Source organism: Mastomys coucha, unplaced genomic scaffold, assembly GCF_008632895.1.
Source record: "Mastomys coucha isolate ucsf_1 unplaced genomic scaffold, UCSF_Mcou_1 pScaffold12, whole genome shotgun sequence".
Taxonomy (NCBI): domain Eukaryota; kingdom Metazoa; phylum Chordata; class Mammalia; order Rodentia; family Muridae; genus Mastomys; species Mastomys coucha.
This window is the reverse complement of record NW_022196894.1, coordinates 32,487,731-32,500,776: the sequence shown is the minus strand read 5'-3', so window position 1 is coordinate 32,500,776 and position 13,046 is coordinate 32,487,731. Positions and strand designations below refer to the sequence as shown.

General features: G+C 42.6%; 1 protein-coding gene across 4 annotated transcripts in view; it reads right to left on the bottom strand.

Moving 5' to 3' along the window:
• Mylk (myosin light chain kinase) overlaps positions 1-13,046 on the bottom strand; it is a 250,011-nt gene that overhangs the window by 204,002 nt on the left and 32,963 nt on the right. Inside the window, exon 1 of one of the 4 annotated variants that reach the window (XM_031363766.1) lies at positions 3,192-3,255. The exons of the other annotated variants lie outside the window; for them this stretch is intronic. The gene's annotated coding sequence lies outside the window, so the exon portion shown is untranslated. Of the gene's footprint in view, positions 1-3,191; positions 3,256-13,046 lie in introns of those variants that run through there. 4 annotated transcript variants of the gene reach the window in all.

Genomic DNA, 13,046 nt, shown 5'->3' with positions numbered 1-13,046 from the left:
AAACAGACTCCGTCACCTGCCTTTTAACAAAGTCACAGACTTGAGTGGCTCCAAGCATAAAAAGAAGAGCAGATCAGCCCTGGCCTCCTTGAGTTGCTAGTCCGATGGAGGAGGCGTGGCCTAGTACCACCTGGAGAGCACCATTGCCAGTCACTATGGAGTTGTGAAGTATGTCAGTCCACTGACACAGCCAGTCACTCCTCTTTTCCTGACAGCCTTTTCTGCCTTTGCTCACTTCCTAGATGATGTAATCCAGAATTATATATTTACATACAAACAAGAGTTTCTTATTCTCATTTCCCAGCTTCCCCACTGATCTCTGAATGTCACAGCCAGGCCTGCAGGATACCTCCATTAATTTATCTAAGAAAACACAGCAGAATTTCCTATCTCTCCAGCCAGGTCTTTCTCCAGTGGTGGTCTCCATCCAGGCAAAGGCTGCATCCTTGACCCTGAGGTCAGATCCAGGATCTTTTTTTTACCCTGCCTCTAACCCAGAATTTACTTCAACTGGTTCTTCATCTGATCACTTTAAGGCCACCAACATGATGTTTATAGACCACTGCAGAGCCCGCCATCTGCTTCTCTTTTCACTCCCCTCCCGAATAGCAATCTGATATCAACACAGCCAACACCTCCAGGGGCTGTTCATTATATACAGAATAAAATCCAAAGTCCTTAGCATTGCCTACATGTTGAGGTTTGGTCTGCTGCTGTGTGTTATAATGCCCCAGGGACAAGGAGATCCTGTGGTTTGAAGCAGGAGACCACAAGGAAAGGGAGAAGAAGATGGAAAGAGGAGGAGAAGCCATAGGGTAGGTGAGTCATGAAAACATGGCCAATTGGAGTTAAGAGCTGCCCAAGTGGAACATGGCAAATTATAACTCGGGTTATAGATAGGGGAGTAGAAACTAATGGCTTAGAAGGTAGATATCTGCCCAGCTCTAGGGCTGATTAAAGGCTTATCATAAATACAAAAGTTTTGTGTCTTTTATCTGGGAGCTGAAAGGAAAGGGTGGGATAGAAACCCCCGATTGAGATTAGCTATTTCCAGCAACACCTACAAGGCAGGATTTCACCAGCCGTCTGAGTGAGAAGGAGAGAGAATCAAAGCTGTTGCATGCAGCCAAAGTGGCTAAGGGAGCAGTAAGGAGGGCCATGGCTTCCTAGGCTTAGAGGAAACAGGTAAATAGCCCAAAAGTAACAATGCCCTAACGACTGTCAAAATTCGCTTCCCATTAAGTTCTGCTTCAGCCCTCTACTGTTAGCTGGCCAACTCGATGCTCCTCCAACCACACCTAATTCATCCCAGCCCCATGATCTTTGTGGTTGCCAAGTTCTTGGCCTTGAACAGAGTTCTCCATCCAGATGCCTTAAGACCCATGCTTTCCCTTCATTCTCAGCTTTCCTTATATGTCACCTCCACACGCGCGCGCGCACACACACACACACACACACACACACACACACACAAGTGTTCTACTTGGCCATCCTGCATTAAACAAACATACACAAACACCCCTTATTTTGTTCTTCATTGGACTCTGAAGTTGCTGCCTACTTCTCCCTCTAAATGAAAAGTACATTAAAGCAGGAAATTTGACCCTCTCACCACTGGAGGAAGACTTATTGAATGAATGAATGAATGAATGAATGAGTATCAAGTCATGTCATTTTAATATTCTTTTTTGGAAAAAGAGGACTCAATTTCTCCAAGATGATTACAATACTAACAAAGGTCCTAAGCAGCCTCCTGAGACCCAGCCCTAAGAAAAAGCAATTTACTATGAGGACCATCCACAGACAAATAATCCACTGGCTGCATAAATCTCAATATAAGGAGCAATACAAAAGAGCAAGACAATGTGAAACCTACAGAGGAACACATTAACTCTCTACAAAATAGCTCAACGAAAATGCCTGCCTCACAAAGAGATATGACTAAATTCCATATTTAAATACCAATTAGCAAGAAACAAAGTCTAGAAAATATATGTGCTTGCTTCCACAAGAAAGAGAATTAGCAATGACACATTTGCCTCTATGGCTTGATGTGCTATTGTTAGGCAGTTAGGAACCAGAGGCCATTGAAGATAAACACCTTCTCACTCACATTCAGCAGCTTGTAGAACCAGGAACTGAACCTGTAGGACTCTGGTTACTAGTCAAAGGAATGGGATCTGAGTCATCCTGGACCTGGACATGACTTTCCTAACTGCTGAAGGACCATATGATTGCTATCTAGAGCAAGGGAAATAGTGTAGTCAGTAAAGTGCTTGCTATATAGACCCAAGAGCCTGAGGTCAATCCCCAGGACCCATGTCAAACCAAAACCCAGGAGTGCACACCATAATCCCAGCTCTGAGAAAGCAGAGATAGGAGGATCCCTGGGACTTGATGGCCAGCTAGTCCAGTGAAAATGTGGAGCTCCAGGGTCAGTAAGAGATCTTGTCTCAAAAATGAGGTAGAACCTAAGGTGGCAGAGGGAACTCGCCTCCCTCAGAGTGAAAATAATAGTAAGTTATGTATGTACATGATGCGGGTTATATACTCAAAAAACCAAAGGACGACCCACGTTTTTGAAACCTGAGAATAATTACTATTGTACATTTGCCCACAAAAGGCACCATCTGCGCTCAACAAGCTTTCTCTGTGTCTGTTACTACAAGAGCCTTCTCCATAAACAGAAGGCTAGCACATCTGCTGTGTGTGTATGTGTGTGTGTGTGTGTATGTGTGTGTGTCTGTGTGTGGTGTGTGTGTGTGTGTGTGTGTATGTGTGTGTGTATGTGTGTGTGTATGTGTGTGTGGTGTGTGTGTGTGTGTGTGTGTGTGTGTGTGTTCTCTTAGGCAACCTGGAGTAGCTCACCAACAGAACCAGCTATGATTATGGGCTCAGTAACAGGGTCCTACCCTATCCTCCAATCCAAGGAAGTCCGTCTCCCTATAGAAACAAAAGAGAATTCAAAATTGGGCAGAGTTCATCAGAGGGGTGCCCTGGAAAGTCAGGAGGGGAAGTTTCAGGATTCATGCATGAATAATCTCTTAGCAGAAGCTAGAAGCCCCCTTCCCACCCCTCCACCCCTTCAAACTTTTTCCTGGCTGTTCCCAATGACACTTCTCACTGACTCTAAATTATTACTGGCTAAGCCAAGGCCAACAAGTAATTCCAAAGTATTATTTTACCCTCACCTTTCCAGGTAACTGACCAGACTTGCTCTAACATAAGGGCTTTCTTGGAAACCCAGGGATAGACGTGGAGTCCCCCTCTACAGCTCTCCAAGCTCCTGAGGCAGAATGGTCAACAGCAGTTCTTAAGCCCTGCTGACTCACCAGTGTCTTCTCTGTGGAAGACTGTGGTAACTGGTCGGAGGGCCAGAAAAAGGGCTGGAGAACTGCTTCCGGCCCTGCAAGCCCCAGAGGATGTTCTGAACTACAGCTCAGGAAGACAGCTCAGAAGCCACAGGGGTGGGGAGAAGAAAAGGAGGAAAGGAGAAAGGAAAGACAAACCAATCAGAGACAGACGCGTCAAGGAGTCTATGAGCAGCCGGAGCAGTACATTGTACTCAAGCAAGTCTCACAGGTGATAGTAAGGGGGTGTTACAAGTTTGAAGTTCAGAAACAACAGTCTTAAGAAGAACCAGAATGAGATACCTTCTTCACCATGGAAGACTGATGGTAGTCCATATACCATGGTCAGGATGAAGGATTGGAAAGGGGTCTGGCACAGGTGAGGGAGAAGAGCTTTGGGTCTGACAGGAGTCAGGGAGAAGGGCTTTGGGTCTGACAGGGGTCAGGGAGAAGGGCTTTGGGTCTGACAAGGGTGAGGAAGAGGGTTTTGGATCTGGCAGGGATGAGGGAGAGGGCTTTGGATGTGGCAGGGATGAAGGAGAGGGCTTTGGATGTGGCAGGGGTGAGGGAGAGGGCTTTGGATGTGGCAGGGGTGAGGGAGAGGGCTTTGGATGTGGCAGGGGTGAGGGAGAGGGCTTTGGATGTGGCAGGGGTGAGGGAGAGGGCTTTAGATGTGGCAGGGGTGAGGGAGAGGGCTTTGGATCTGGCTGGGGTGAGGAAGAGAGCTTTAGATCTGGCAGGGGTGAAGGAAAGGGCTTTGGGTACCACTTCTATGCAGATGAGAGGCAGTTAAGGTAGATGGATGACAGGGTCTTCCGGAGAAGTTGCCTGGGTAATCAGGGACCTGCCTTGAGAGACTCTGTCATGGATAAAGGGTTGACAGAGCTAAAAGAAAATACAGTGTGGAAGAAGAATGGCCTCAGAGACAAGTGTCCCTCTGACAGACTGGGCCTCTGTTCTTTGTTTCTCTAAAATTCACATTACGACAGCTGATGGAGTCCACCCACTCCATCAAGTCCAGGCTCTTGAAGGTTTCTCATCTTTCTTCAGAGACCTTTGCTCCCTTTGGAGGCAAATTTTACATCTTTAAGAGGAAAGCTAATGCCTTCAGGAGATCCACTTCTCCCTAACTGCAGGTTCTTGGGTTTTGCCCTCTGTAGCTTGTTTCTACCTTTCTGAGGTATGCTACTTTCTAAAGGGCAAACCTCAAGGGAAAATGGGCTCTCATCAGGGCATACTGGAAGCCAGGAGGCTGTAGAATGAAAGATCCTTACGAGGTCCCTTAATGAAGCACAACGGAGCCCCAGAGGGCCCCTTCACACAGAGTTGACGACTTCCTTCCTACTTTGAGACAAACTCTAAAGAAGAAATGGGAATAACTGGGCTCTTAGAGGAATGTGATGGGCGGGCCTACCTCAGTCTCCTGGCTAGATGCTTCCTGTGAGGAAGCACCAACTTTGTCCTGTTTGACCACAAGACCAAGTGGAGCATTTCTGCTTCTCTTCCGTACTAAGTCAGACAGAAGACAAAGTGGAAGCTCAGCTCTTCTGCTGCTTGCAGATAATTCCTTGACCTTAGATCCTCTTTTAGGATGAGTGGAGCTGGTACCTCATCCTCTCTAGTCACTTTCCATGATCTGCCAGCTAGAGAAGCCTCCAAGCTCACTATACCTCTCCTCTATCCTCAGGACCACCTCCCTAGACACTGTCTGGGCCAGGCCCCTGGACATTCCATTACTCCCACTCTTAGGCCTTAGAGTTAAGCCTCTCCGAGCTGTAATCATGTTAGTACTTCCCTGTTTCATGGATGCTTCATATTCCTTCCCTCAAAGGTCTTGAAGTCACAAGAAAACATGAAATGAAGCTACTGAGTATTTGAGAATAAGTGTAGAAAAGCTCAGTCTAATTTAATTTGTTTGTTTTGTTTTGTTTTGTTTTTTTGAGACAGGGTTTCTCTGTATAGCCCTGGCTATCCTGGAACTCACTCTGTAGACCAGGCTGACCTCAAACTCAGAAATCTGCCTGTTTCTGCCTCCCAAGTACTGGGATTAAAGGCTTGTGCTACCACTGCCTGGCCCTAAGCTAATTTTTTAAGCTGCCAATAATTCCATCTATTCCTGAGTTTCATGACACTTGGGAGCAAACAATGGAAAAAAGTTCACATCTCCTGGAGCAAAGCTTGTGAGAGGACTGAGAAAACATGGCCTCCCAAAGTGAATTCCTAAAGGTTTCCCTACAGAGTGAGAGTGCACATCACCATAGACTGAGCACCACTGTACACTCAAGAAGAAACATTTACCATTTGGTCTCTTTTAATATCAGCATCTGTTTTAAGAAACCATCGAAATACTAAGGTGCAGTCAAAGGCCATTGCTTTTGTTCTGAGGTAGAAGTCAGGATGCTAATACAAATCTCATGGGTTCTGACCAGAAGCATGTACTGCCATTACTGCCCATCCTGGAGGTGGGGAGGGATGAGAGGCTGGTGATCAAGGGGTCAGAGGGCATTGAATGTGTGGTGAGATGGATTGTCTTAATGAATTGAGGACAAAGAAAAGAAGATCCAATTACCTACATTAAACAGAATGTTCATTATAAAGAACAGTCTTGCCCAAGATGCTAAAAGCATCCCTGTTAAGAAGCACTGGGAAAGAAATCAGCAATTAGTGGACCTCGTCTAGTATCCCTCTTAAGCACCAATTAAACCTTGACTGGGAGTTGACAGCAGTGACCGCAAGAATGTCTGCTCCAGGGTATATGGGAGGACCAGGTGCCAGGTTTCTGCTGTGTCCGTCTGCTGGTGGTAAAGTACATATTGTCTGAGGAGGAAGGATCCTGTCCGGTGCCGCTGGCTAGACAGAAAGCTTAACAATAGGGAGCTACAGACATGCCCGAGGAAAGAAAACATGCCTATCCTGATTTTGATTCCCTCCTACATCAAAATGAGGGTACATCTTGGACACCAAAGGTATCCGCCAACCTATCAGAAGGAGAAGCTATCTCAGACTGGCTACGTCCTCACGCTGGTCAGTTGCCAGTTACACTTGAAGATTTCTAGGTCCACTTCAGACATGCGGTACTAGAACTTTAGTGCTAGAGCCTGTGTATCAACAAGCTCTTCTGATGACTCTGATTCACTGGATCTGGGAACCATTGGTCTGGAAAGTCTGGAGTTAACAGCCAGCCACACGAGATACTTTACAGGAGGTGCTCTGCCTCTCTACAAAGGTTCGGTGGTACCCGAAGAGGGAGAAAGGTGTCTCCCCGAGTCTATGGCTGACAAAAGACCAGAAGCACCTGGAAAAGGTCTTGAAGACCCAAGAGTTAAGAAATGAGGGAGACGGGTACATTTTAAGGAACCATTTTACATCTCAGCTTATTAACAAAATAGGTGTCTTCTGTCTTAAGAGAGTAACGCACTTCTTCTTGAATAGCTAATGCCCTGTAATAGCTCCAAACACAGGAGACACAGCCATGCCTACTCCCAGGTACCGAACACCAAAGCGCCTTTCTGAGTCAGTCATAGCACCCGTCCGTCTCTTGTAGACAGATGGTAAAGAAAGACGTGGGTTTGTCTCCGTTTTTCTTACATATAAGTGATAGCATATTACATACACTGTTTTATACATTGAGGTTTTTTTTTCAGTTAATATAGAAATATGGCTGTGCCCTACTAGAAATATATAAAGCCACCTAGAAAGTTTCTGAGTGCCTGAAGATATTCACCAGCACGGGCTTTGAGAGGCTTCCCTACAGAGAAGCAAAGGCTGTTGGGCCACCACATGGTTTTTCAGTGAACTCCGAGTACCAAGCACATCCTCAGTTCTCCATCTGCAGAATATTGGGCAAGCCCTATTTGTTTGTTGTTTCATAACACAAAGATAACATGAATATCCTCAGCCAGACCATTAAAACACAAAGGAGCATTACTGGATAAGACTAGTGCAAGGCGATTCAGGTGCCCCAGGACAAAAGTAGAAAGGAGGTTAAACACTAGAGAAAACTCAAAGCAATGACATGATTTGGAACATGTTTATCTGTTAAGTTCCATAGCTATAAAAGAACATTTTATCTGTAAGAGTTAAAACCCAATGAATGATAACAGCACAAATTAAGAACACTTACTACTGGGGGCGGGGCAATCATTAGGACCTGCCTGAAACCTGAGATGGAGGGAGGCCCCTGGGGGCCAATGGAGGCAGCTCTAGCTGAGACTCCTAGCAGTGAGAGATATGGATCCTGAAGTGGCCAATCCTGTAGCCAGGAAGGACTCCTGGTGGAGGGATAAGGACACCAACCCACCCCTAAACCTTTAACCCAAAATATGTCATACCTACAAGATGTGCAGGGACAAAGATAGAGAAAAGAGTCAGAGGGAATGGCCAACCAATGACTGGCTCAAGTTGAGACCCATGCATGGGCAAAAACCAATCCCTGACACTATTAATGATGCTCTGTTATGCTTGCAGCCAGGAGCCTAGCCATAACTGTCCTCTGAGAGGCTCCACCTAGCAGCCAATCGAAACAAATTCAGAGACCCACAGCCAAACATTAGACGGAGCTCTCAGGAAGTCTTGTGAAAGAGTTGAAGGAAGAATTGAGGGAGACCAAGAAGACAGGGACTCCACAGGAAGACCAACAGAGTCAACTAACCTGGATCCTTGGGGGCCTCCAAAGACTGAATTACCAACCAAAAAGCAAGCACAGACTGGGCCTAGGCCCCCTCCACATATGTAACAGATGTCTTGTCTGGCCTCAGTGGGAGAGGATGTGTCTCGTACTATAGACTTAATGTGCTGGGGAGGGGTGTAGTGTGGTATGTGAGGGTAAGATGAGGGAGGAATTGAGGGAGGATCTGTATGAGGGAACACTGAAGAGAGGGGGAACTGATATTGAGATGTAAAGTGAATAAATAAATAGAACACTTAGTGCCTGATAGGGCCATTTTCCAACACTTATAATCAAATATATAACACAACATAAAACACACAAGATCCAATCTTGCACCAAGTTCCACGGCAGTGACATTTCCTTCACAATTATGCCTGCTTATACTTCCTTCAGCACCACCAGGAAGATGTCTTTCCCCTCTGACGTCTACTGAGCTTTTAATTTTTACTTTTTTACCAATATGCCCTACAAAAGCAAAATGTTAAAGTTTAAAGTAAACAAACAAATAAATATATACACAATTTTACTGAAAAGGATTCACATGTCATATAATTTATACTAATCAGAAGGGTTTTCCTGCTATGGCCACAGAGTTGTGCAAGCATCTCCTTGACAAATTCCAGAGCATCCTCATCCCTAAGGAAGAAGTCTATACTCATTGCTGTTCCCCACCTCCCCAAAACCCAACCCAGGCAACCAGCAGTCCGCATTCCATTTCTGTGGACTAACCAGCATATGTAACGTAACTAAAGAATCAAAATCAATGACCTTGTGGATAAGTCTACATGAAATGCCCTCCATTCTCCACTGAAGAGCAAAGAAACAAAAGAACTAGGAAAAAAACAAACTTTTTAAGGACTAGAGAAGAGTACCCGATGTTCTAAAACAAACAGTGAATTCTAACTAAGTATAAGAAATTGAAAATGCTGGTGATAAAGTGAAACAATAAGACTCAATTAATATTACAGTAGGTAGAAAAAAGATAAAAGCAAAGAGATTAAATCAATAAAAAATACTTGACGTGTTTTATTCCAACTGTATTAATAATTTTATTAAATAAAAATAATTTCATCAAATAAAAATAAAGAATTAAAAGTAGAACAACAAAGAAAGACTCAATTATATACTATCTACAATAAAACCTTCTTTAAGAGCTAAAAATGCATGCACTTATTAAATAAAGCAGAAATGGCTACCCTGATTCTAGACAAAGAAGTTAGAAGAAGGAACACTGCTAGAAATAAAGACGGTCACTTCACAGTAAGCCAATTCACTGGAAAAAGAATAACATACAAGTGTCTAACATGGACTTCTTTATCCCCAAACTCTTAAAACTAAAAGTAGAGCTAGAAAACTCCACTTCTATAATTGAAGGCTCCATTACACATAAAACAAGGGAGGAGCAGATGAGCGGCTCACCATTCCAACCCAAATGGCTAGATTCTCCATCCACAGTCACCAAAATCACATTCTTCTCAAACACACGCATGACGTTCATCAGTTAACCCAGATTCTGGGCCACTGAACAAACCCGAATCAAACTAAAAAACGAGGTATAACTTAGGAATGGTCTCTGAGAAACATGAAATCGATCCAGCAGGGTCAACAGGAGCATATCTGAAATGTTCTTAAAATGCTTAGAGACCCAGTAGTACACTTCTAAAGAACTGTGCTTCCAAAGAAGTCATAGAAATCTTAGAAAATATTTCAGCTTGGTTGTGCATGGTGGTGCATATGTGAAACCTAGCACTCCAGAAGCTGAACTAAGAGGATTATAAATATGAGGTCAGTCTGAACTGCATAAGTCCTATCTCAAAAACAAAACAAAACAAAACAAAAACCAAAAGCAAGAAAAAAAAACTCTCAAAGTGAATGTGAGGGTTGCAAGAGCCTAAAATGAAATCTTTAAATTAAATTTAGTATTAAACATCTATATCAATGAAGAAAAAGTCTCAAATCAGTAGGCTAAGCTTTCACTTTAGAAAGCTAGAATAAAGCCAAATTAAATTCAAATTCATCAGAAGAAAGAAAATAATAAAGGCAGAAATCAATAAAATTGGAAAAAAGGAAATAAAATGAATAGAACCAAAGTTTAATTTATGAAAAGATCAATAAAGTTGATGAGGGTGTAGCCACGCTGGTCAGGATAAACAGATAACACTACAAATCACAGGAATGAAAGAAGAGACACAGATTACAGATCCTACACACATGGGAAGGCAGGGCCGTCTTCCTTTATTCACCTCCAGGTGGATGTCGCAAAACTTTGTCTATACTTTTTTCTCTATATATGCAATTGTATGACAAAAGCGTAATTTACAAATTAGGCAAAATAAGAGATTGACAATTGCAAATAGTACAGCAGGACAAATATAACAATGTTGTATAACAGTAATAAGTTCACAGTTTAGGATCATCCTTAACTAAATTATAGGTTACTTGAACACAAGCACCCAATACAGCTGCATAGACAGGATATGTACATGATAATTTAAATAATCACTAAGTAACTAGTAGGCAGGTTGGCTTGCATGTGGATACTCTAAACAAAAGGACAGAGCAGGATGCCATAAAATTTCACTATGCTCCTTAGAGGAGTGTGCTATTTAAAGATGTGACTAATTAGAATTTCTCACTTAATATTTTCTGACCATGGACCTTGAGCATACAGCCATGAACCAGGTTGGGTACCTTCTGTATTATGAATGACTGTATGCCCACAATTTGTCAACAGATAAAACAGACAAATGTCTTTAAAAATAAAAACTGTCAAGAGTCACACAGATTAAATATATAATCTGAACTAAAGAAATGTCACAGGACCAACATTACTTGATATGAAAATCAAATAAAGGCGTGATTAAGAAAGGAAAGATCATGGCTGATGAGCTTTTGACATACATTAAAGGACTATTGCTGAATCTAATTATCCAAGTTTGGTCCCCAGAACTCATATGGTGAAAGGAGAGAACTGACTCCTAAAGGTTGTCCCCTGACAGTCACATGGGTACCATAACACAGGCATGCACACAAACACATGGATGGATGGATGGATGGATGGATGGATGGATGGATGGATGGATGGATGGATGTAGGGAGCCGCAGCTGCCACCCTATACATATATACTGAACACCTGGTTTCCAGCCAGAGCAGAGAGCATTGATAATCAAGCCCTTAGTTGGAAAAGCTGAGTGCCTCCAGTTTGTGATGCAAGCTGGTATGAATTTCCCGCAGCCTATTATGCTTTGCCACGTAGCTGATGCTGATTGGGACCAGGAAAAGTATTTAACCTGCGAAGGCTGGAGATTCTACTAGATTCTACTAGAGAGAGAACTATTATGAGCCAGGCGGTGGTGGTGCACGCCAGTAGTCCCAGCTACTCGGGAGGCTGAGAGAGAGCTTATAGAGATTATAGAGATTAGAGATATTATTAAGAAGAAATAAAAATAAGGGTTCCTGAATAAAATCTGCTTGGAGAAGGGCTCATAGATGGATGATGATAGATGGGATGGATGGATGAATAGATGAACGGATAATGGATGGATGGATGGATATACAGACAGATAGATATTTAACAAAATCTAACAAACAAAACTACAGACTAATATTCTTCATGGATATAAAAATTAAATTATAAAAATGTCCTCAAAATATTAGCAAACTAAACTCTGCAATATAAAAATACTTTATTGCCATGTGAGATTCATCCTAGAAACATATGCCTGATTCAACATTTGTAAATCAGCATAAACATGTAAAGTTGCCTCTTGATTTGTCCAATCATAAACTGAAAATATAAAACATCAACATTCAAATTTTAGCTATCGTTTGAACTAAACATGTATTCTTTTTATCTAATGATAAAGTCAAAAGTTTCTAAGTCAAATCACTGTAAAGTCAGGGACTATTAGCACATGATAGATTTATTGGACACCACCCAAAAATCTAACATAATTCAATTTCTATTCATAGTTCAATTGCTCTAGTCAGAACACACAGCAAACAACAATGATAACAAAGAAACCTGGGAAGCAGGTTTCCACCAACCAAAGCGTACACATGGTGGGACTCATGACTCCAGCAGCATATGTAGCAGAGGATGGCCTAGTCGGTCATCAATTGGAGGAGAGGCCCTTGGTCCTGTGAAGGCTCCATACCCCAGTGTAGGGGAATGCCAGGACAGGGAAGAGGGAGTGGGGGTGGGTTGGTGAGCAGTGGGAGGGGGATGGAATAGAGAGTCTTCAGAGGGGAAACCAGGAAAGGGGATAACATTTGAAATGTAAATAAAGAAAATATCTAATAATAATAATAAAAAAAAGAAACCTGGAAAGATATGTGTGAGTCACACAAACATCATGAAGGATCCAGAGACTTTTAACAAAGATACGTGGTAGAGACATCAACCATGTGACAGTTTTAAACAAAATAGACTGCAGGTAAGAAAGAACTGGTCACACGAAAGCAGAACTCAACAGAAGAAAATACTTCAAATTATCAGATCTCTGGGCCCACGTAATTGCTTCCCATATAGAGTGGTGGACTCTTAAAATGAATTTTAAAGGCCCCAGACAAGATCTGTCAGGGACACTGTAGGACATCTTCCTTGAACGGGCATAAACCTGATGGCACTGAAAGTTCTTAATGCTAAGAAAGCTTAGGAAAAGAAAATCCAGTTGGTTTAATGAATGTTGACTAAACGGCAAGAAAGGGTGTGAAATTAATTTACATTTAAAAACCATGATGGTATCTTCACATTAGTAATTGAGCAGAGATGTGTACATATTCTTTGAGGGGAGAATGTTTTGAGACAGGGTTTCTCTGTGCAGTTCTGGCTGTCCTGGAACTCGCTCTGTAGACCAGGCTGGCCTTGAACTCACAGAGATCCATCTGCCTCTGCCTCCTGAGTTCTGGGATTAAAGGTGTGTGTCACTACCACAAAGCTGGTGTGTACATTTTTTTTTTTTATTTAAAAATGTCATGGTTTTTATTATTATATTTATTATACATGGTACTTTTTAACATAGAA